The sequence below is a fragment of the Ischnura elegans genome, chromosome 6, assembly GCF_921293095.1.
Source record: "Ischnura elegans chromosome 6, ioIscEleg1.1, whole genome shotgun sequence".
Classification (NCBI taxonomy): domain Eukaryota; kingdom Metazoa; phylum Arthropoda; class Insecta; order Odonata; family Coenagrionidae; genus Ischnura; species Ischnura elegans.
The window spans coordinates 68,517,832-68,543,640 of NC_060251.1; the positions used below are offsets into that span (position 1 = coordinate 68,517,832).

General features: G+C 41.0%; 2 non-coding genes across 2 annotated transcripts; both read right to left on the bottom strand.

The window, feature by feature from the left end:
* Window positions 1-24,631: 24,631 nt before the first annotated feature.
* On the bottom strand, window positions 24,632-24,704 carry Trnas-gga. The gene has a single exon. It is a non-coding gene; the product is annotated as a tRNA-Ser (tRNA).
* A 403-nt stretch (window positions 24,705-25,107) lies between these two features.
* On the bottom strand, window positions 25,108-25,180 carry Trnas-gga. The gene has a single exon. It is a non-coding gene; the product is annotated as a tRNA-Ser (tRNA).
* Between the last annotated feature and the right edge of the window lie 629 nt (window positions 25,181-25,809).

Below are 25,809 nucleotides of genomic sequence, written 5' to 3' on the forward strand. Positions count from 1 at the left end.
TCCGTCGGTGATCTCATTTCGACTGGCTTCAAAAATAAAGTATAAGTCGATTAAGTTATTGCAAGTTTCATAACATAATTGCAACCATTCGGCAGCTAAACCAGTCCGAATTTTCTTCAGGAGCCTCGAATTCTCAGAATGGTAGGATGAAGCCAAATGGCTACGGCGGGCGGAAATGGGTTAAGACGAAGAAGTATTCTTTATTTTTCCAAGCATGACAACTTCAAAAGAAAAAGCTATTTTCTCTGAATTTGTAATTCAATCTGAAGAGAAATTCGGTCCACTCGCTGGCAAAATACTCATAAAATACATATAATAATTTTTTTACCATATAGGTAGTAGGAATGATGAGAATAAAATGCATCCGTGACTCCGTCTAACGTTGACGGTATATTAGGCTTTTCCATTCTTATGACGTATATTTCGCTATTTCCTTTTTATGCATTAAATATATACCATAAAAGTTATTAACATTAAGTGGGAAAAATTTGCATTCTATGTTCGTTCTGTTATTTCATTATTTATTATTTTCATTATTCATTATGTCTATTCATGTTATTTCTGTAAGTTTTGCAGTTCGCCTTTCTAGTGATAGCTTGGAGGGTCGCATATATTGAAACATCGGTGGAAAAGGTAAATTGTAATAAATCTTCCTCTCATTTTAATATTTTTCTCTGAAATCATGCTAGAAAGCTAATTTAAAAAAATAATTTATGAATTATTCTTCGTTAAAACTTTCGCGGGTGCTCGTCATCGTCTCACCACCGGACACAGATACCTATATAAAAGAATTTAAATTCCTAACTCTTCAGAATCCCTTGAGAAAGCGACCAGCATCGGTTGGGATACGTTGGGGCCACCCAAGAATTGATGCGGCGGTATAACCCAAAAGTTTTTATTCATAATGAATTTATGAATACTACACGAAAATTCAAAATATATAATGAATCACTACCGGTAAAACGAGGTGAATAGAAACAATTTTCAACTTTGGTTTGAAATTTTGCATATTTGTAGTTGTTCCATATAAACCATTTTTTGCCCAAACACAGGTCTCTGTTAGACCTATTTGTTTATAGTATTTAATTTTTAAAATTTTATTTGATTTTAAAGAAAAAAAATAAAACATGGTGTTTCTATTCACCCCGCAAATGGGGGTGAATAGAAACAGTACTTCAGTTTCATGTTTTTTTCTATTGAAACGAATCGCGGGTGAATGGAAACATTTAAATATGGTATTTTTATTTTATAATGGATATATACAAATTTATTTCTCAACATAATGATTCAATTCAGTGCATAAACAAAAGAAGTCACATAACTGTAAGTAAACAAATTGAATAGGTAGACAATTACCGTATTTAACTAGATTAAATTATGATAAATAAATTGTGAGATCAGACCGGTCATCTTTGAAAAATTTTTCTTGCGGGGTGAATAAAACACTAAAAATGATTTGTTTCTATTCACCCCATTAATTCTGAAAACCTAACCTAAAAAATATGAATAATTTTTGAAATAATATTGTTAAAGTTAAAGCTTAAAATAAGCCTGAATCATTTATATGAATAATTAAACTATGTTTTTTACAGCTATTTACTTTTAAGAACACTATGTATTCTGAATTACCTGGAAAGTTCAAAGTGGATAAAAAAACAAGAATCACGTGGTAAAATTCAACATGACAAGCAAACAGGAACCAGTGCTGCCAACCAAACAAACCATTATTTCACTTTCAGCCAAAAGTGTACCAATCTAAAAAAATAATAGTTGCCGCTATTTACCCATAGTTATGTAGGAAATAGATTATACATAAAAAAAGAAGTTTCGTTTCTATTCACCCCAATGTTTCTTTTCACCCCGTTCTACGGTATATATTCTGATATCATCATATTTTACATTTAAATATTTTTACGGGCTCTAGCAGGACTCAGCACGATCTTTTTTATTGATCAAAACACAAAACTTTCGGAGTGCCTTCATTTTCATCAACAGAAAATGGCCTAATTTTTATGGCTTCCACTGCTACGTTTCACCGTTTTGCTTTCTAAATTCAAAAATCATCTGGTATTCTAAATGCGCGCGTTACTCCCTCGATAGCGCGCGAAGAACTACCGTTGCGTGTCGCTCACTCCGCATGAATACCCACGGCCCTAACTAGTTGATATTCCAATCGAGGAACATCCAGAAACCAGGCAAGCAAGCCGATTTGATAGGTTGTTTCCCGAGCGCCCATTACGAAGCGAATTCGTTTAGCGCGGCGCTTCGCGACGACGGAGTGTGGTCCGACCGCTCAGCGCCAACTGCTCCCTCTCGGACAAAAGGCGTTTGCGAGCCCCCCTTGTGTTTGTGCCCATGCACGTAGCACGAATGTTATTCTGGACCGCAATGGCGAGTTCCCCGGGACGGAACAGCTCTGGCCGAGCGTGGGAAGCAGCCTTGGGGCTGACCAAGTTGGTGTACGCGTCGAATCGGTACGGTTATGCTCTGGAAACTACTTCCTCCTCCTCCTCCGCCCGGCGGTTGAATCTCGAAGAGTATCTCGCGGATGCGTGTTCAGACTGTACGTGGAGCATAGTAATTGGCGGGCACACTGCTGGCTCGTTGGTCCACATCGCAAATTGACGAATAATATCGAGGTTAGCACCCAGCAGTTAGTCACTATAGATGCTTCTATAGCTAGTAATTCCAGAATGAAACGTTCATGATTTCTGATTCAGTGATAAAGTTTTGAATACGAAAGCCTATGTCCGGCTATGAGTGAATTACATAAAATATTGATCAAAATAATTAAAAAATATAACGGAATGACTTGGGGATGATATTTCTGCTTTAAGATTAAATAGTTCTATTCAAAGTTCGATGACACTCCATCAGTTAATTAGTTCATAATTAACTAGTTTACTATTGGTTTAAAATGAGATGATAACGATTAGCTGTATAGCAGTAGGGTCACGTGCCTGGAAGGAGAGACAGTGTTTTTAATTACATAAGATATTACGAGTAAATACGGTAAATGATTCACCATTTGATCAGGAACAATAAAGGGTTATATGATCTCGGATATAGAAGTTTGGCTAACTCAAAATAGCACACAGAAATAATTTTACACGGGATTAAACCTGGAGCAGATGTATGGGTAACTTTATTCAGACCGAACGGAGAGATTAGTAATTGGAAGGTACAACACAGATGTTTTGATTCATATCACAATTTGGCGAATTATATGGACCAATGATGAAATTCTAGGACCAATTCCTGATGCGCTGCATTAAACTAATTATTTTGTGGGCTGTCACGCGCACGGGCTCAGATTAATTTGCAACAAGGATGTAACTGTTCATGAAAAAATAATTTAAAATAGCATGGTAAAGATTAAGAGGTATTTAACTCCTAAGAGAGGCTTTGCTGGAGAGAAATGCTGGATTGAAACGATTATGATTTCTATTTCAGCGTTTAATATTTGAATAGGAAAGTCTACGTCCGCTCATGAGTGTATCGGTTAAAAGAAATAATTTCATTAGAAAAAGGCACTGGGACAAGGGAAGGGAAAAAGGTTCATGGGACTGATACAACGGTATGTCGTACCTGATGAAATATAATTAAATTATTTGAAAATCTACATAATACAGCTGCTATTTTTAGTCCCAAGAATAGTAGCAGAATGCCATCAAACGATGATGTGTCTCATCACTAATACTCATTACTAACACTGGTTGCATAATGTCTTTTTTAGTTTCGAAATTTTTTTAAATTTTAAGTTGTCATCTTAAAATTTTCAGTGCATTTGGAATCGGTCCTCTAATTATGGTTGTGCGTTAGACACTATTTTCCCCTCCTTAGCTCGGCGAATTGAATCTCGAAGAGTCTGACTCTCTCGCGGGTGAGTATTCAGACTGAACGGAGAGATAAGTAATTGGAATGTACACCACAGATGTGTTAATTCACATCGCAATTTGGCGAATTATGTGGACCAAGGATGAAATTCCAGGACTGATTCCACATGCACTGGATGAATAAAGTCAATTCGTGATTAATCACGCGCACGCGTGCATCGTCACATTCTCCAAGGATGTAATTGTTTATAAAAAAAATAATTTGGACTAGCTGCGATTCGAACTCAAATTCGAATTGATTACGGGTCAGGTATATTATCAGTTACACCACCAAACTTGGTACGCACGAATTAACTTGTTTCACGCAGTTTTTATTGGAATTATATGGAGGATAGGACCGGCTAGAAAGACTTTTCTATGTATTGGCTTTGTTGACTAAGTTTTTCAAAGTGGGTTTACCTGTGATTTTTATTTCATCGTTAAATAGATGAATCCGAATCTCGATATCCGAGCATGAGTTTAATTATTGAGTTTTTTTTTTGTATTTCGAAATAATATTAGCTTAATATTAATCAGAAGTTATTAGTTTATATTGTTAAAAAAGTGTTTAAATGATCCAGTGACATTGCACATTTGAGAATACTTCAATCATTTGTATTCAACTGTATCTTTGCTTTAGTTGTGGTAAGTATTTCCAGTAGCAATTACAGGGCTTTCAAAAAAAGAGGACACACCCAGAAACCTGCTCATCTTGCCGTATATTGTCTTTTTTTCGTCAAGAATTACTTGTTCAAAAGTGGGCAATCATCTTCACATTTTGTTTCAGAGTACATGGTACCCGTCAACGCCCACGGGTGCCTTATGGCACCCAGTGCAGTGCTGAGCCAATACTCCTGCAATTCGTTTAATATGTAAATTTTAGCGTACATTTCGGTGCACATACTTAGTAGAAGGTTTCCTCTATTATTCAGTCAGTTTGGATTGTGTTCACTGTATTGAGCTCATATGTACCATATTTTTAAAAGTGAAATATGTGTGATTTAAAAAAAAAAACTTTGGGCGCTGACGGGTTAATCTTACGGTTATTGTCTGGAAACTACCTCCACTTACTTCCCTTGACGTTTGAAACTCGAAGTCTCTCTCACGGATGCGTATTCAACTGCCCCGGGGGCTTATTAATCGGAGTTTACCCTTCTGTTTTGTCGGCCTTCGTCATAGCTTGGAAAATTATACAGAGCTTGGGACCGTCTAGAAAGATTCCACTCTATAGATAGTTTTTGGGATAAAAATGCCAGAATGAAACGTTCATGGTTTCTGTTTCAACCTTAAATTGTTGAGTATCGAGACCGAGATGCCCGGGCATGAGTTAATTAGGTGGATGAGGCAGATACTTTGTGGAGATCCATTATGAGATATAAAGTGAAACACTTTTCACTTTCCACTTAACAATTTGTTGAACTACAGTCGACATTTTTCGCCTCACTGCAGCATTATCAAGACTAAACCAAGAAATAAACCGTACCAATATAAATACAAAATTACCCACTCGCAAACATTTGACCCCCCGAAAATCCTTGGTGAAAAAAACCCCACCTTCACAAATGTTTGGAAATGTGTAATTTTGTATTAATATTGATATGGTCAATCTCATGGTTTAGTCTTGATAATGCTGCAGTGAGGCGAAACATGTCGACTGTTGTTTGATAAATTTTTACGTGGAAAGTGCAAAGTGTTTCACTTCATATCTCATGAGTTAATTACATTTAAATATTAATAACAATGGTAACATTTTTATGGGAATGATTTACCGTTATTGACATCGGAGCAAACTTAAGTTCAATTACGACCGTATTTATCTACGTGTTGCAGTTGCGATTTTTATATCCAATAATTATGACAGAGCGCTATATAATAGTAATAGGATACATCAGTCTTGCTCAACAGGTCGTATATTGCCTTTTTTGTTTCAAATTAATTGCATGGTATTTAGAGGCGATCGTGGACAGATTATTACGCTCCTCGTACATAACACGTTTTTCTATTAGTCCACTGAAGTGTACGTGGCCTTTCACGTTGGACGGTTAAAACACGGCCGCGATTTTTAGACGCATTGCAGCCGTCCAGTGCCTCTGGGGCCACACGGCTACCGTATCGTCTTTTTTCTCAGTTATCTATATAACCGAATGCATACTTTCAAATTAAACGGTTTCAGTCGTGCGGGAGCTGTCTCCAGTGGTGTTGATAATAATCTTTTTCTACGGCGAAAATCGTACAGCGTGAAAAGCGACTGGCCGCGATTTAAACCCGAGCGGTTTATTCCCTCACAGGCGAAAACGTGTTATGTGCAAGGAGCGTTAGGTTGGTCTTAAGAAAAGGCGTCAATGAAACCGCAAGATAATGTCCCATTCATCGGACGGAGTGTTGTACTTGAAGTGTCCTCCATAAAACATTCTAGTCTGGATGGAGAAGTCCCTGAAAAATCTCCCCCACCGCTGGGATTTGAAACCAGACCTACTATGCGGGAAGTCAATACCTAAGTTACCACACCAATCTGGTCACAGATGAATACCATTGTATAGACTATCTTTTTCAACATTTTCCTAAACCTCAAATGTGAATATTTTACGCTTGAGATGATAGTGAGGACATATTTTTTAAAATCGAGGTGTACACAGTGTTGAAAAGAGTGTGCTCTATGGACTCAAATATTTTCAACATTATACTTGATTATTACGGAGGCTTCCGCGGTTAGTTGATTGGTGATGGTTTTCCGGGTTTACACCGCGTTGATTCATGTTTTGCGGACGACAGTTTCGGGCGCGTTCCAGCTCCCGTCTTTTGTCGTCTTCTTCTGAAACTGTCGTCCGCAAAACATGAATCAACGCGGTGTAAACCCGGAAAACCATCACCAATTATACTTGATTGTTGGCTTATAGTATTCCCCGGCGTTCTGGATTTATGGATCTCTCCATTCTCTGGGTTTTCGCCGCGTTGGTTTTAGGATGTTGATGACAGTTTCACCGGGATTCCACCAGGCGTCTTAAGGTCGAAACTGTCGTCATCCTCTGACAACCACCGCGGCAAAAAAACTGAAAGAGAGATCCACGAATAATACCTAATTAATTAATAGAGTTCAAGGTAATGCGGTTTTGTAAAGCATCGCGAGCGAGGGATGTGAGACTCAAGATAAAAGTAGGTGGGGAAAAAATTGAGCAGGTAGAGCAATTCAACTATTTGGCCAGCACATTAGAGGAAAACGGACACAATAGCAAGTATATCAAGAAGCGAATTGCACTAGCAAAGGAGGCGTTTATGAACAGGAAGGAGCTTCTGAGAGGATAATTATGTGAGAGTTTAAAGAAAAGGTAGGTGAAGAGTTTGATCTGGAGTGTAGCTCTCTATGGAGCGGGAACGTGGACACTGAGGAAAGAAGACGAGAGAAGATTGGAGGCATTCGAGATGTGGGTATGGAGAAGAATGGAGAGGGTGAAATGGACGGAGAGGAAAAGGAACGACGAAGTACTGGATATGGTTGGCGAGGAGAAGCAGCTTTTAGATGAGGTACGGAGTAGACAGAATGTATGGATGGAGCGAATACTTTGCGGGGAGGGGATGTTGAAAATGGTGTTAGAGGGTAGAATGTTAGGGAAACGAGGGAGAGGAAGGAAACAGAATAGGATTTTTAGATAAATTGAAAGGGAGTAGGCCTTACAGTGAATTAAATAAGGCAGCGCCGGAAGGATAGGGAGTCTCCCAAGTCACTTCATTAGTACTCCATGGAAACCTACCTTAATCGGTAGAATACTATAATAATAATAATTCTATTAGTAGTAAAACTACGCGATACAAGACCGTTTGAGCGGTAATGGCATCCCCATTAGCTCCTAACGCCAAAAATTCTTTCACGGTTTTCATTATTAGAACTGATTATGAAATTAATAGCCACTTATAGGAAAGGATATCTGCATGGCGGCTCGTAGCCTATTACCTAATAAATTAGGACTCCCCTTCCTCACATTACTGTGTGCTTGTTCACCTATCAGCGCCCCAGTACCTGTAAGGTGGACTTTGTATAAAGGTCCTTCTAGAAGGACACCCACGCACTGTAAAGTAATTGCTTCGACCAAACAGTCCACGTTGAGTCCCCGGTCAATCCTCTTCAGTCAACCACGGCGTCCTCAACGACCAAGGGCGTTTGTGCAGATTATGCAAATATCAATCCTCCACGGGGATATAATCCTCTCCAAAGGGTATACGCGATCCTCTCCTCCTGCACCCCTCGCTAAACCCCTCAACCGAACCCTGAACGCTTTGAAAACATCCCCCTTCAAACCTCCATCTTCTCGATTTCCATCTAGCTTATCTCCCACATCGCTATCCGTAGGTAATTTCGGAGGTTTCCATGGCAGAGTCGATTTGTCCCCCAAGCAAATGTTTCTCGTCTCCAAACTAACCCGAGGTAGGTTCACGAAAATTCAACTCCCTCCCCAAACTTGGTTGGAAACTTTCAACTCGCAAATGTAACCCGGGATATAATTAGATTTGCCCGGGAAATTTTGGAGAGATAAATAGATAAATATATGTATATGCCGAAGGATGTGGTCGTAGTGGGTAGCTGCTCATTTCCTTCGACCGCTCTGGGGGGGGATTCTGCAGAAAAATTGAACCCTCGTTGGCTAAGCCGGATTCCAACGAAGGGGTTTTTGATTAAACTGGTTTCCGCCGAAATAGACGTCCCAGAATGCTCAAGGGGTCAATGTCCATTGGAATTACCGAGACCTTGAGGCAAGAAAGGGTCTAGAGAATTTGTGGTATGAATTGGGCTTATTTAGGCCGAGCTTGATACTCTCAGAGGCAGATAGCAATCGGTATACGTATCCATGTCTAAAAATATCCTGGGTTTACGTTATTTCTTTTTTGATGACGTACTCTCTGCAAGAAACTCATTGACGTAAGTCACCTAAATAATGACGTGTCTCATTGAAAATCATTTTCAATCTTTTTTTAATGGATGATTAATTTATTCATGGTCATTATAAATGAAGATCGAAGAATAATTATTAATTGTAAATATAATTAAGTGGCAACTTTCTGACCAAATAGATCAAACTTAGTTGGTTCGACACGTAATTCCGTACGAGTCCGGTTGGATAAATTGAGGATTTTGAGATCTGTTGAGAAAGTTGACACTCAGATAGGATACCTATCTTTAGGATTAATTGGCCTTAATCCTGCTCACCTAGGATTTTCTCCGCTTTTTGGATGTTAAATGAGTTTTAATTATCTTTTCTTGGTGTAATGTTTAATCCGTTGTGAGAGTTAGTTGGGTTTGAAACCATCCTATGCAGTGGATGAAATCTTCACGGGAAATCAGCCGGGTAATGATGGTCATTGCTGCCAACGTTTCGATGGCCTTCTCAGCCATCGTCTTCAGGGCGAATCGCCCTGAAGACGATGGCAGAGAATGATGGAAGAGATTTCATCAACAGCATTCGCCGGGAAAGCACCAAATCCTTCTTCCTTTTGCCCTGAAGACGATGGCAGAGAAGGCCATCGAAACGTTGGCAGCAATGACCATCATTACCCGGCTGATTTCCCGTGAAGATTTCATCAACAGCATTCGCCGGGAAAGCACCAAATCCTTCATCCTATGCAGTGTTTCAAATCATTATCACTATGAATGGTCCACTTTTTATTACCTTTTGCGGAATAAAGGTCCTTAAACATCCATACTTAAGTATTCAAATTAGGTCTCTTCCTAGCAATCGGTAAAAAACTTGCGCAGCCACTTCCCCCTCGAATCCCTCTCACAGAACCTGACCTTGCACCGCCTCCTTTCCTGCGTCAAGGAATGCAAGTTCGCTTACCTTGCCTTTTCTTTACATGCGATTTCCCCTCTTTGTTTTTTACGTACGTCAAATCATGCATTTACATGAAAAACATTTACATGAAATACGGCCACTCTGTTGTTGTTCCTTGAAATTGACATTTTCAAAGACCGAAACCAGTCGAGGTGAGTTTAGAGTGTGGAAAAATTTTAAGGTGTTTTTTCCATCATTCTCACAGACATAATCATGATAAACATCTTTTGACGTATGTAAACTGAGTGTGCGATAATTCGATAAATTTTATATTTCTTGATCTCCACGTACTACTGGAAAATAGTTCAATTGCAAATAAAATATGGAAAACAGCTAACGACTTGAACAAATAAATTCAAACTTTTCGTCCACTTATTGGCATAAAAGCACTTCCACTTTTACTATCAAACGTTATGAAAAATGTATGAAAGATAATTGGTAAAATCTGTCATTAGAAAATTTATTAAAATGGCTTTTTTTGGGCTGCCCAGTAAGAAAATACGGACTGAACAAGCTAGGAACAGGCCTTTAAGTGAAGAGGTGAGAACACTTTATTGAGGACTTTCGTAGGAGTGTTTAGTGACCTTAATTCCGTACTGAACCATAAAAGGAAAATAAGAGAGTGGTGGTCGTAAACATTTGGCCTTTGAGATGGTAGATTAACTAAAATTGAAGTGTGTCTCAGTTATCCCGGTAGCCCAAATTATGAATGCAAGATAACGTCACTTAATGGATATTAGAGCTCAGTTTGAAATATATAATTCCAATGCAGGAGTGACATGACAAGATATTTCTACGGATTACGCGGGAACACTTTGGGGCTCATAAGAAGATGAAAATTAATCCCGCCCTTTGAAACCAACGATTTAAATGACATCGTCTTGCTTGAGTTCTTCCCTTCGTGATCGGAATGTACAATGATTACTCAACTTCATGACATGGGAGCGAGCAATTTTATCATCGGCTCAACTGGAATCTTCCCATCATAAACCTTATACCTACATCAGCACCGATCATTCCAAACACAGCTAAACCAATTGCTATAGATTTAAAGGTACTAAATCCATATACAGTGGAACTTGGTTATAACGGCATCGGCTGTAGCGTCAACTCGGGTTTAACGTCAAATTTTATACAGACCAGCCAAAATTGAACATTTTATGTTGTACGAAAACCCCTTTATATCGTCAACAAATATTGCGATTCTTAGGTTGCAAAAGGGGTAGTGTGATTGTATTATGTCCCAAAGTTCACAGAAACCAAGTGTAAAAGTGAATATCATTTTTTTTACTAACCTTTTTTCATTGTACATATTCCAATGTACGAGTAGATTTCAATAAACAGTGTTGTATATGGCAGAACATTTGCATTTTTACTTTGTACTTTCACTATGATTTAAGGCTGCTTTTTTTATAACGTCACTCGGATATAACGTTAAAAATCTTCTGGTCCCTTTGATGACGTTATATCCAAGTTCCACTGTATTAGCTTTAACTATTTCTTTATAATTATAATTTAAAAATATTCTGCAGGAAAGTCAATAACTTTACTGTGCCTGACAAATATTCGCATGTTAATATAGTAAATATATGAGCTTGCAAAACTGGAGTTAGTGAAATCGGTGTTCAAAATAATCTAGTGCTGAAAAGTCACATTAATGCATACTTTGTCCAGCCTAAGGGATTAGCCGTTTAGAATCCCTTATGGGAACAGATTTATAAAATTCATGAAAATTATATTTCGTATCTGTGATTAATTTTATAGCTTTTGTTATGCAAATAAAGTATGGAAGTATTTTTTCTATTGAATCGCATGACTTGTGTATATATTGGTCGTTAATTATACCTTTTCAAATTTGGTTTTATTTCATCACCTCTGTAGTGAGTATGAGGTTTATTCGATATTTTACCTTAAAATCGCTCTACAGCAACAATTTTTCATTTATTCATAAGATCAATATGCATTACGTTGTTAAACTTAGTTTTTTGGTCAAGTGTATATTTATTTCTCAAGCAATAGCAAAATTTTGTGGCGTGTTCCTATCTGGGAACATGCTTGAAAACGCATTTTAAAATTTTCGTCCGGGTTTTTTTCCATAATATCTCTCAATTAGTTGTGAAATAAATAGGATATGCAAAAAATAATAAGAACGAGATGGTAGTTAGTGCGGTCTTTAACGGGTTAATTACGAAACTTGTATGGGAAACCATTTTTTTAATATGAGGTGCCCATCAAATGAACCCACGATTAACAAATTGGTGAGTTATAATGCTCTCCTCGTAGGTTGCTGGAGATGAAGACTATGTTCCGATTTGGATGAAGCCGTATTATAAGGCCTCTTGTATTTAGTACGTAGCCCGTTCGGCAACACAATAATCATTCTTCAGAAAAAAAAAACGAAAACTTGCAATACCTATGAAAGTAATGGATATGTTTGACTATGATGCGTGGAATAAACACCCAGCCAAATTCACTGATAATTATAGTAATCTCCGTGGTCTGTCTGTTAGTCAGGAAAGCATACGCTTCGTGGTTCGAATTCCGGTGAGGGTAATTTTTTTTAATGCGTTGCCGTTGTCATTTCATCAAAGCACCACTGCTATGCTCAACGTCTACATCTACGCACTAACCTGCAAGCCACCTAAAAAGGTGTGTGGCAGAGGGTCATAGGGTGATAGCCAGAAAGCAAATGCTCAGACGAAATTAAAAATAACATTTATTAAAGTACTTTATGGTTAAGGGGAAAAACGAATTCCCATATCTATCCGTTCGCCAAAATTTCTTTCTTAATTTATTGCTTCTGTCGGACGTGTAACTGTATTGGGACTAACGGACAGAAAATCATTTTTAATTAAATAGATTGTTCAAGCAATCTAAGCCTAGCGCGCAGCCTCCGAGTCTCTCGCGGCTCCCGGCCTAATTAACTTAACATCTGTGTAACGCTTTCTGTACCCCCGCAGCAATTTTTGACGAATCGCGCAGCATTGTGTTGCTCTTGAACATGACATCATGTTTAATTTAAGTATACCGGAATTAACTTTACGGAGTCACCCGAAATGCACCATGTGTGCGAAAAATCCACAGAGAGAAAATCGTTATCCTTGACTTGGTTTCGAACCCGCATCTACCAATTTCCGGTCAAGTGCTTTAACCATTCAAACACAGGATATTTAAATTAAGGATTAAGTAAAATTTCCAAGTGTGGTAATGACGCCTGGGCGGCTTAACTGACTAAAGCATTGCATCTTAAATGATGTGATCTGGTTTCCTGGTCAATGCGAATGATTTTTTTCTATGATGATCTTTCGCAAAATTACGTCATGTTTTTGTGTTCTATCTCTTTAATACACCATCTATTTTTGCACATCGATGGCTAATTTATAACAACACGTATCTCAAATTAGGCCTGTTTGAGACAGGTATCTTAAACATAGTGTAATAACATAAAAAAATAAAATACAAGCAAAAAACAACTCTTTATTTACAAATGAATGCTTCTTTTAAAGTTTTATGAACTTTTCATTTTGAATTTCAGTGTATCAGTAAAAAAAAATAATCGTTTATTTTGCTCTCCTGAAAAGTTGCTATTTTTGAGATACGTGTAGTTAGAACTTAGCCATCGATATGTATTTATTGAATAATAACATTAAAGTCGTGATGCAATGAGAAATATTGCATATATATTAGGGATGGCCGGATCGGATACCTCGGATCCAAATATCCGCGGATATTGCCCATCATCGGATCCATCGGATCCAAAGTCACGGAAGATATCGGATCTGGATCCGAAATTTTAAATAATAGCTTCAGTGAATGCAACGCCCCATAAGGGTGGAAAGAGCTCCGATTCTATCTTCGAATGCGCCGTCGCATGCGAATTCTTGCATGCGATTGCGAATGCGATTCTTGTCCTACTCAGGAACCGTTTTGTTTAAAAGCTCTTGCAGAGGTTACGTGGGAGAATTTCAGCCGTGGAAAATAAAAAAGGCAAAATACGACTGGCACATAGTGTGACTCTTCCCAAGAGATTGAACAATCATCGGGGGAATCTCAGCGTCAGGAATTTGAAAATTCATTTGGATCCGAAAATATCCGATCCGAAAGATCCGGCTCCGCAAATCAAGGATCCGATCCGAATTCGGATCCGAAAAAAATCCCGGATCCGTCCATCCCTAGTGTATATATATATTATTATTATTATTATCTCTCAAGGTGTGGGAATTTTTAGTTTCCAAGCATCAAATCATGTTAGGTAATAATGTGCTTCTAATTACTCAAAATTGCATCTCAGAGAGGATTTTTTTTCCTTCTTTTACTATAAATGAACTAAATTATAGAGCATTTTTGTTATGCTCTCCAGTCCTTGAATTTATGAGGTAATCCTTATACCCCCAAAAGGCTAGATATTCTGTAATGGAATCATTAGCCCGATGGTAGCTTTCTTCGGACTTTAACCTTCTCAATAATTTCTTTTTTACAGAAGGCAAATAGTTCACAAAATCTACTTTTCCTCTAAAATAAAGTGTTACATCTTGATACACTGCTGATTTGGCTAGAGATACAAGAAAATTTGCTAGCCTAACTCCCTTAGCATCAAATTTTTTCTGCCTTGGTAACCCTGAATATAAGAAAAGTAGCGGTATTTGCTCTTATTCAGTCAGTGATTTTACTGATTTTACGACAGCCTTCCACATCGAGCGCGTTTTACTTAATAGGAATGTCAAATGCCAGGCTGTAGCCTCTTGACCAGGGCACCAGGGACAGGCTGATGTCCGAATTATTCCAATCCGGTGGAGGAACACACCATCCGCCCACGCACCATGGCAGAGTCTCCACGACACATCAGCGTCTAAACCAAGGGTTGGCCACCCTCTGATTCCTAACCATTGCACATTTTCATCAGTTTCCTTCGATTTCAGAGGCCATGTTTCAGAGCTTTTGATATATAATGTTTCTTTGTACGCTTTTCGCTTGACTAAAGGCAATTTCATAAATAATTTGTGTATCTTGCTGTGAAACACGAAGGTTGGCATTAAATCAGGGGGAGGCCACCCAGTCAAGCGAGGTCGATCAGATCCTCTATCATTACTTGGCATCAGGGGCTGTACATCAAAAGATTTCCAAGACTCTAAAAGGGAATAGTAATAATTGTCACTTGTTTGATTAAGGTAGATTGTTTTCGCTCCAGAGAGGAGAGCGTAAGCATTTCCAGTGCCCGAGGTTGCTTCCATTCTTTGCAACGCAAGAGCTCTCCAAGGGCTGATATCCTTTTCTAATAATAGACGTTGTGCTGTAAGGAATCTAAATGCCATTATTTTTGTGGTCAAGTCTACGAGCCCAAGGCCGCCCTCGTTAATGGGTGCAGTCACTACATTTGCACGAAGCCAGTGCTTCCTGCCATTCCACACGAAGTCAACCAGTAAGGATTGTAGTCTCCTCACCATGGCTGATCCCGGGGTAAAAACCTGAAGTACATGCCATATTCTTGGAGCAATAAACTGGTTACAAGCCAGTACTCTCCCTCTCAAGGACATTGAACCGGTTCTCACTTTCCATCTGTTCATTGTCTCTTTTAACTTCGTAGCTATTTCCTCCTCAACTTTAGCATCTCCGCGTATGGGGTCAGTATCAATCCAGACACCAAGGCATTTCGAACCTTTAGTCGACCATGCAACGCCTAGAGGACAGTCTACCCGGGTTTTCCATCGACCAACCCAGAGACCGTTAAATTTATTGAGATTTAGCTTAGCACCCGAAATTTTTGAAAAGGCCTTAAATATGCTTAATACCTTATTGAAATCGCATTCCCTTGTGATGAAAATATTAATGTCATCAGCATAGACGCTACATACAATTCTGGATTTTATAAAATTCCCTACTTCAATTGGTTGCAAGTGAGTTTTCAGCTTTCTGATGAAAGGCTCAAAAGCTAGAGAGTAGAGCTGACCTGACAAGGGACAGCCCTGTCGAATCCCTACTTTGAATGGAAAAGGAGCAGTTATGCAATTAGCCACCCTGGCCATGCATTCCGCACCAGTATACAAGGTCTGTATCATATTAGTAAAAGAAGAACCAAAACCACTCTTGGTAAATACCCGAAAAAGATGTTGATGATTGACTTTATCAAAGGCCTTTTCCTGGTCTAAGGATAGCACAGCCAGAGGTTCACCACTTTCGTTATAGCATCGAATAATGTCACGTGTTGTCGAAATTGCATCGAATATCGTTCTGCCAGGCACACAATAGGATTGCTCGGCGGATATAATTGTGGAAATTACCTGAGACAACCTATTGGATAGACATTTCGCAATGATTTTGTAATCACAATTTGTGATTGACAAAGGCCTTAGGTCATTTAGTGTTTCAACATTTTTTATCTTGGGTATCATTACAAGTAAGGCTGTAGATGTAGATCGAGGCAATTTTCCACGTGCGAAGCTCGCATTCAACATTGAGAGAAAGGGTTTTTCTAATTCCCTCCAGAATTTTAAATAAAACTCTGTTGTTAAGCCATCTACTCCAGGGGATTTGTTTTTCTTGAGACTCCTGAGAGCGTTAAATAGCTCATTGGGTTCTAGTGTAGCTTCCAAGTGGAAAGAGTTATCTTCCTCGATCACATCAAGAGTAGAGTAAAAATTATTTTGACTTGAGACGTCTTCAGAGATATTTAACTCTGAGCCAAAAACATTTTTTAAATGTGTATGCAGGGTAGCCGCCAAAATCTCTGGGTCTTCAACCCACTGCCCATCAATCTTTAGTTTCTGGATTGGCTTTGGTTGTGTTCCAGAAGCCCATTTGGCTAGGTGTGTCGCTGAGGGCGTGTCATTCGTAATGATGTTTTCCCAACCGGCTCTTGCCACAATGGCTTTAGCCTCACGAGTATAATAACCTTCTTCGGTCTCAGCGGATAAGTTCATTCGTAATCCTCTTTTGTAAGTAACAGCATGCTCTTTTATCTCCTGTTTGAGAAGCTCCCAAGCTACGCATGGATTTTTATGGACCTGTGTGTCTGCTATTGATTTGATCAAAAGCTTTGCATAGGAGCAGTATTTATCATTTTCAAGCAAAGCATTATCAAATCGCCAGTAAGGAATATGTTTCTTCCTATCTGAAATAATGAGGCGCATTGACACAGCTCTGTGGTCCGAAAAGCTAGATTCAATGCATATTTTATGCACTGACTGCACTCTGGTGTCCGTCATATAAAATCTATCCAACCTTGATGCAGTATGTACACCTCGGTGATAAAAATGGGTGAAGCCAGGCTTATTAGGTTTAAGTCTTCGCCAAACATCCACGAGTCGATGTTGATTAATCAACTGCCTCAATTTTGAGACATACCTAGCATGTGTCTCTATTCCAGATGATCTATCTATAGAAGGAGCCATGGTACAGTTAAAATCTCCTCCTACCACAACCCAAATGTTATGGTTTCTTGATTGTGAATAGGCCGCCTCTATGTACCTATTCACCTCATGTACCAGCTCTACTGCACGGTCTTGATCATGAGGCCCATAATAAGTCACCAGCAAAAACGTATGACGTTCTGGATACGTTATGGTCATACATAAACCCAGGGCATGACCTGGGAAAATAACCTTGGTCGAAAGAGAGGATATTCCAATATTATTTTTAATCGCAAAGGCAACACCGACATGAGGAATAACAGGTGTGCTAAAGTAAAAAGTGTAATTTGGCAATGAAGGCATTGTGGGAAAGTCAGTGTTTGCCTCTTGTATGAGAAGTATGTCGGGATTATGCTTATTCATAAACAACGACAACTGAGCCCACTTATATTGGCTCCGTACTGAACGCACATTCAAGGTCATGAATGTAATCTCATGCATCCTCTCCTATTCCTAGTGCTATGTATGAATAAATAGTTAAAAATTAAATAAATAAATAAATGTGTATAAAAATCGATGAAGGGTAGTTACCTCTTATCTATTGACAAAGCACTGACAAGCCTGTGAAGTCTATTTTTTAAAGCTTGTTCCTTCACAATTTTCCCCTGTACTATTTCTTTTAACGTATTTAACAGTTCCTCCTCATCGAGGAGAAGTTCTTTGGCCTTCCTTTGCGGATCCATCCGCTTTACCCCGGATAAATATTTTTCTAATCGAGGATAGGGTATTGAACTGAAATCAGGATGTTCAAAATAGAACTCTTCAATCTGTCTGAGACCCTCAAAGTCTGGATTTTTAACTTTACTCCCCTTCTTCCTCTGCGGCGATCCACCGGCCTCCCTCGTACTTCGGTGATCGTCAGGATTTTTCCTCTTACCCGTCCTGTCCAGTAAAGAAGCTGTGCCAATATCAGGATCATCATAAAGATCCTCAGCATTCAGAGGGAGTGAAAGGGAGCAAAAAGATTGACTATCAGAGTCCCTCTCATGAGACTCGGATATAAAGTCACGAGAAGGTGATTGTGACCGAACAGTGATACTAGGGGGATCTTTTTCCTTTTCTTGACCAGGAAGATTTTTAGAGGTTGAGGGTTCTGCATGCAATGACAAAGGCACGGGGTCAGGGTTTATGGTGGATAGCTGTGCGATTCCCGAAACGGAGAGGGATTGTGGTTCAGGAGGAGGTGGGGGTGGAGCGGGAATTTCTAGCCGCTCTGTAGCATCAATCTCCTCGTTGGTTTCTGCTTCCGCCAGTGAAAATAGGGAATGTGGGCAATCTTTGGAAATATGACCATGCTTATTGCAAGTATTACATCTGTGGTCATTATGTTCAATGAAAATTCGGTGCGGTGTATCTCCAATTTCGACAAGGAAGGAATCAGGCAGAACAATTCCTTCCCGCCTGACTACATATACCGTTCTTTTCCATGAACCAATATGGTTATAGCCGTCATCTTTGACGCCGAGTGTAAGGGAGTAAAAAGGGGATACAATCTGCACTGCTTGGCTAAGAATATCAGCCAAATCAGCATCACTTACTTCAGGAGGAACTTTTTTCAGTGTTATTTTCTCGGTGCGGGTTACCATTCGCCTTGCCTCAACCCAGGTATTATTTATTGATAATCCACCATAATTTGCAATAAACTGTTCGACCAGCTCCTCCGATTTTAAATAAATACAAATTCTTTGATGAGCCAGTCTGGTCGCATGCGTAATGTTATGCCCCCCTCCAAGTTTTTCCCCGAGTTTTAGTACGTAAGTGTGAATGGAAGTATCAGGTATAGCAGATAAAATAATTCCTTTCTTTTTATTCGGACCGGAATCCGAGGGAACGATCTTCTTTGTCTGGAAGGCGAAGACAGTTTTCGCCGCTGTTGAGAACTGCGCGCCCGACGGACCGCCATAGTGGTCATACGGCCTGGCGGCAGATGCGTAGCTGCGGCGTCGTTGAGTTGCGGGAGCGGTAGAGGAGGCAGGCGGGGCGGTTGGCCGTCTTGCGATGAGCTCGTCCGACGCGTCGACAAGGGAGGTGGGGGCAGTAGGCGGCAGGGGTGGGGTTGCAGTGGTTGGCGAGGCATAGCCAATGCTGAGGGATTATTGCAAATTCTGTGGCCTCTTACTGAGAGAGAGTAAGGAAGGGATTGTTTAGTGTGTGAGGGGTGACAGCTGTTGAAGTGAAGATATTGTTGTTTGTTAGTAGGTTTAATGTGGACTGAAGTGATGAAACTTTTATTTTCTAGGGAAATGGTAACATCGAGAAATGTTATTCGGGAGGGGGAATGGTTAGAGGTAAAAGATAGTTCGGAGAATTCAGCTGTGATCTGAATTCTCCGAACTATCTTTTACCTCTAACCATTCCCCCTCCCGAATAACATTTCTCGATGTTACCATTTCCCTAGAAAATAAAAGTTTCATCACTTCAGTCCACATTAAACCTACTAACAAACAACAATATCTTCACTTCAACAGCTGTCACCCCTCACACACTAAACAATCCCTTCCTTACTCTCTCTCAGTAAGAGGCCACAGAATTTGCAATAATCCCGAATCCTTGGACATTTTTCTTAATAATCTTCACCACTCCCTTCTTCGTAGAGGATATCCTGAGAACCTTCTGCGTAAGAAAATCCTACACAATACTTACAAACCCAAAATTCATACCAAGAAACAAACCACACATCTCTCCCTTTCCACCACATACTTCCCGGGCGTGCAGGCTTTGAACAGAATCATCAAAAGCCTTTTTCCGATTCTTTCTAACAATGTCACTACTGGAAAAATCTTCTCTAGCTGTCCATCCTTATCCTTCCGTCGGCCGCCTAATCTATCTTCCATTCTCAAAACGACTAAACCACTCTCAAGGTTCACCACCCGTACTAGCTCTTTACCTATCCCTTGCCAACGACCCCGGTGCAAAACGTGTGCTATCCTCATTACCCAGCCACTTCCTAACAAATTTCTAACTTTTCCGCTTCCTTCCACTCCATCCCCCACCTGTACAACCAGTAACGTAATTTATATCCTTTTATGTAATTCCTGCCCCGCCTTCTACATTGGTTTAACCACCACCTCACTCAACCTACGGATTAACAACCATCGAGCTTCTTGCAAACCCACTTCCCAATCTGCTTCGCTTCCTGTCCCTAGCCACGCCTTTTCCCATAATTTAGAATTTGATGACTGCTTTCACATAGGAATACTTGCCTCCCTCCCACCCTCCGCCTCACCGCTAGAATTAAAAACGCTTGAATTGTCTTCCATTTGGCTACACCAAGCATTCAACCCGCCTGGCCTTAACAGGGCCCACTGATCTCCATAGCCTTCTCCTATCCCCCATTCCCCATCCTCTCCCTTCCCCTATCTTATCCTAATCTCCTCAGCCTTTAGGCATCCTCTGTCCTCGTCCTCAGTCTCTTCTTGCCTCCCTCCCGACGAAGACCCTAAGAGGTCGAAAATTTGAAAGAAACTAACGTGTGAGTCCTCTTTTATTTGTGTCTGTGTTTTTTGTGGCCTATCATGGCATTTATTTATATTCATATCACCTGTGGTGTCTTTCATAAGTAACATATATACGTTGCTATATGCAATCAATCTGTGTGAACTTCTGTCCTCGAGCGGCTTAACGACTGCAGTGATTACCATCCAGTTCCTGAGTCTTCAGCTGCTAGCAACTGTTCGTCGTCCTATCCCTCCTTTCACCACTGTTTCTCCATTCTAAAATTTCCTTTTTCTCACCTTTTGCCCTGTTCTGACCCAACTTTCCCGACATGCCTGCCCTTGATCATGTAGCCATTTGGATCCGCAACATTAGAAAGTACTCACTTAAACTTGCTCAATATACTTGTCACGTTGAATTTTTATCCTCCTGTCTTTCCTTAGGCATTGTGCCCAATGGACTCACCATTAGGCTACCCCTATCAGGGCTACCTCCTAGTCTTCACTCCTTCTTCCATTCTCTTAAATTCCAACTATCATTCAACATGTGCTACTGTGTCCTTTTCCAATACAAAACCCTGGTTTCTCAATACACATCTTACATTGAATCTCTAATTAATATAATCAATCTCTGCAGCCCACAATCACTCTCAATTATCCACAAAATTCTTACTTCTGCTCATGATTCCCTCACTATGAGGCGTCAAAAAGCCCTGAAGAAACTTTCTTCCCTCTGCCATTCCTTTTTTCAAAACGGACTATCATTACCACTAATCACTGCAAATCCCCCATCTGCCAGCCCACCTCTACACCTCTATAAACCCGACCTTGCACTTCTTCTCAACCTCCCTGCTCCCCCTCCTGCCACAGCCTCCCGGCCTCCTCCACAGAGGATCCCGCAGCGCGTTTTATCTCCTCCCCCCCACTCCTCCTCTCCCCCTTCTGGAGATAATCAGTCTCCGGAGCATACGGTGGTCAACTTATCTTCCTACTCCCTCACTCCAGACGAAATATCCGTGCTAGATAAGGGATTATCTTTCTCGCCCACACCCAAAGTCGATCCTGTGATGCTCGTAAGCGACACTATCAAGTTTTGCCGACGGTTGAAATGGAAATTCTTCTGGGACGCTCAGTCCTCTCCAACGGCTCCGGCCGCTGTTCAAACTCCTAGCTCTCATCCCTCTCTAGCCAAATTCAAACCTCCTTCGCCTCACGAACCGAAACCTCTTCCCGCCAATCACCCTGTAGAAATATTCACCAATCTCCTTCTTTCCAAAGTTTCGGACCCCTCTTTTCTTAACTCTCTTCATCCTCCAACAAACCTCTCCACTACCGAAAAAAGAGCACTGAGCAATCTGAGAAAAAATTCTGATATTGTCGTTACTTCCTCAGACAAAGGATCTACTATTGTTGTGCTCAACTCCACCGACTATCTAACCGAAGCCCAAAGACAACTCTCTGACACCTCTTCCTACACACCTACCTCGCATGATCTCAACCCTGCCTTTCACCGAAACATCCAATCCTTTTTAAAAAGGAAAGCACCAAGAGAGGGCCTTTCTAGTGGAGACATTTCCTTATTATCTCCACCCCATCCGCGAACCCCTCACTTCTACATTCTACCGAAAATTCACAAGGCCAACAATCCTGGTCGCCCAATCGTCTCCTCTTTAAATTCCCCCACAGAACGAATCTCTTCCTTTGTTGACTATTATCTTCAGCCTCTTGTACACTCCCTTCCTTCCTACATTAAAGATACGTACCATTTCCTCAATCGCCTCCATTCCACCTCTCTCCCGGTTGATAAAGACATCATTATGGTCACTATCGACGTGACCTCACTATACACCTCTATACCTCATGTAGAAGGCCTTGCCTCCCTTCGACACTTTCTTGACAATCGACCTACACCTCAGATACCCAGCACTGACTTTTTAATCGATCTCTCTCACCTAATCCTCACTAAAAACGCCTTCTCCTTCAACGATAAACATTATTTGCAGATCAAAGGTTGCGCCATGGGAAGCAGATTCAGCCCTTCATACGCAAATTTATTTCTTGGTCTCCTTGAAGAATCCTTCCTATCATCCTACCCACTTCAACCGTCACTTTGGCTTCGCTATATAGATGATATCTTCCTTCTCTGGCCTCATGGAGAAGACTCACTGAGCTCTTTCATTTCAGCACTCAATGAATTCTCCGAACTATCTTTTACCTCTAACCATTCCCCCTCCCGAATAACATTTCTCGATGTTACCATTTCCCTAGAAAATAAAAGTTTCATCACTTCAGTCCACATTAAACCTACTAACAAACAACAATATCTTCACTTCAACAGCTGTCACCCCTCACACACTAAACAATCCCTTCCTTACTCTCTCTCAGTAAGAGGCCACAGAATTTGCAATAATCCCGAATCCTTGGACATTTTTCTTAATAATCTTCACCACTCCCTTCTTCGTAGAGGATATCCTGAGAACCTTCTGCGTAAGAAAATCCTACACAATACTTACAAACCCAAAATTCATACCAAGAAACAAACCACACATCTCTCCCTTTCCACCACATACTTCCCGGGCGTGCAGGCTTTGAACAGAATCATCAAAAGCCTTTTTCCGATTCTTTCTAACAATGTCACTACTGGAAAAATCTTCTCTAGCTGTCCATCCTTATCCTTCCGTCGGCCGCCTAATCTATCTTCCATTCTCAAAACGACTAAACCACTCTCAAGGTTCACCACCCGTACTAGCTCTTTACCTATCCCTTGCCAACGACCCCGGTGCAAAACGTGTGCTATCCTCATTACCCAGCCACTTCCTAACAAATTTCTCACTTTTCCGCTTCCTTCCACTCCATCCCCCACCTGTACAACCAGTAACGTAATTTATATCCTTTTATGTAATTCCTGCCCCGCCTTCTACATTGGTTTAACCACCACCTCACTCAACCTACGGATTAACAACCATCGAGCTTCTTGCAAACCCACTTCCCAATCTGCTTCGCTTCCTGTCCCTAGCCACGCCTTTTCCCATAATTTAGAATTTGATGACTGCTTTCACATAGGAATACTTGCCTCCCTCCCACCCTCCGCCTCACCGCTAGAATTAAAAACGCTTGAATTGTCTTCCATTTGGCTACACCAAGCATTCAACCCGCCTGGCCTTAACAGGGCCCACTGATCTCCATAGCCTTCTCCTATCCCCCATTCCCCATCCTCTCCCTTCCCCTATCTTATCCTAATCTCCTCAGCCTTTAGGCATCCTCTGTCCTCGTCCTCAGTCTCTTCTTGCCTCCCTCCCGACGAAGACCCTAAGAGGTCGAAAATTTGAAAGAAACTAACGTGTGAGTCCTCTTTTATTTGTGTCTGTGTTTTTTGTGGCCTATCATGGCATTTATTTATATTCATATCACCTGTGGTGTCTTTCATAAGTAACATATATATATATATATATATATATACATTTCAAATTCACATTCACACAGGTCGCCACAGGCGAATATACAATCATAATAACACATAATAGAAATTGAAAGAAAGAGATAGAAACATAAATGCAAGACGATGACACACTGTGGCGTGGAGATGGAATGAAGGCCGAAAACACATGGAAAGAAGTTCACCTGAATCGGGAATCGAACCACGGACCTTCTGCTTTCCGGGCAGATGCTCAGACCACCGAGCTATCCAGGCTAATCTAATCTCCAGTGTTTTCGGCGGGGGTTTATACACCAAATCCCCCGAGGTCTAGCCCTATCATTTGGCCAAGAGATGGCTCTGGGCGTAGGTCCCGCCACGAACGAAGAATTCAACGCGGACAGAAGAAGAAATGGAATTAAAGATGGCCACAATCACACACACAGCAGGAAAGATATAGAACATGCGTTTCGGGGAACGCTGATCCCAAGAAGAGGAAACGAACCATATAGGTCATATACATTTCAAATTCACATTCACACAGGTCGCCACAGGCGAATATACAATCATAATAACACATAATAGAAATTGAAAGAAAGAGATAGAAACATAAATGCAAGACGATGACACACTGTGGCGTGGAGATGGAATGAAGGCCGAAAACACATGGAAAAAAGTTCACCTGAACCGGGAATCGAACCACGGACCTTCTGCTTTCCGGGCAGATGCTCAGACCACCGAGCTATCCAGGCTAATCTAATCTCCAGTGTTTTCGGCGGGGGTTTATACACCAAATCCCCCGAGGTCTAGCCCTATCATTTGGCCAAGAGATGGCTCTGGGCGTAGGTCCCGCCACGAACGAAGAATTCAACGCGGACAGAAGAAGAAATGGAATTAAAGATGGCCACAGTCACACACACAGCAGGAAAGATATAGAACATGCGTTTCGGGGAACGCTGATCCCAAGAAGAGGAAACGAACCATATAGGTCATATACATTTCAAATTCACATTCACACAGGTCGCCACAGGCGAATATACAATCATAATAACACATAATAGAAATTGAAAGAAAGAGATAGAAACATAAATGCAAGACGATGACACACTGTGGCGTGGAGATGGAATGAAGGCCGAAAACACATGGAAAAAAGTTCACCTGAACCGGGAATCGAACCACGGACCTTCTGCTTTCCGGGCAGATGCTCAGACCACCGAGCTATCCAGGCTAATCTAATGTTTATTAAAAGAAATTTGTTCTCTTTGTAGGCTCGGCGGCCGCGATGATCGGGGCGAATCTGCGCTTCGGGAGCGGCTCGACGGCGGCGAATGCGACGGGGAACGCGACTCGGGTGTTCCAGTGCCACCCAGGGGGAACCACCGAAGCCGCGCTCATCTTCGCCCTCGGCGCTCTCGGCATGGCCGCCAACATCCTCCTCATGGCGCTCATCCTCGCCAAGAGACAACTCCGGAGGTGAGCCCAACTGCATCTCCCACTGCAGCAAATTTACACTTAGCACTTTGCAGTCTATGCCCGTATGTGTCACGGGCGCGCGTTTTCGTCCTCCCCGGCGATGCCCGTATCCTTTACGGGCATCGCCCACTTCTCCACTGAATATTCGCTTACGCTGGAAAGGTAATCAGCCTCTCTTCGACGTTGAGTGAGTGAGATGTAAGATTCGAAACCATATTCCGCTTTATGGTACGAAACTATCGTGCATTTTCGGATCGGCAGTTTTTTCTTTAAAGTGCCTTTTCGGATTTGGGGAGCCTTCGTGCCATTCCATTTCGTGCAATCGGTTTAGTGCCTTAAAGTGGCAGCGGTCCGAAACTATTGAAATTTCGTGCTTTAAAGTGC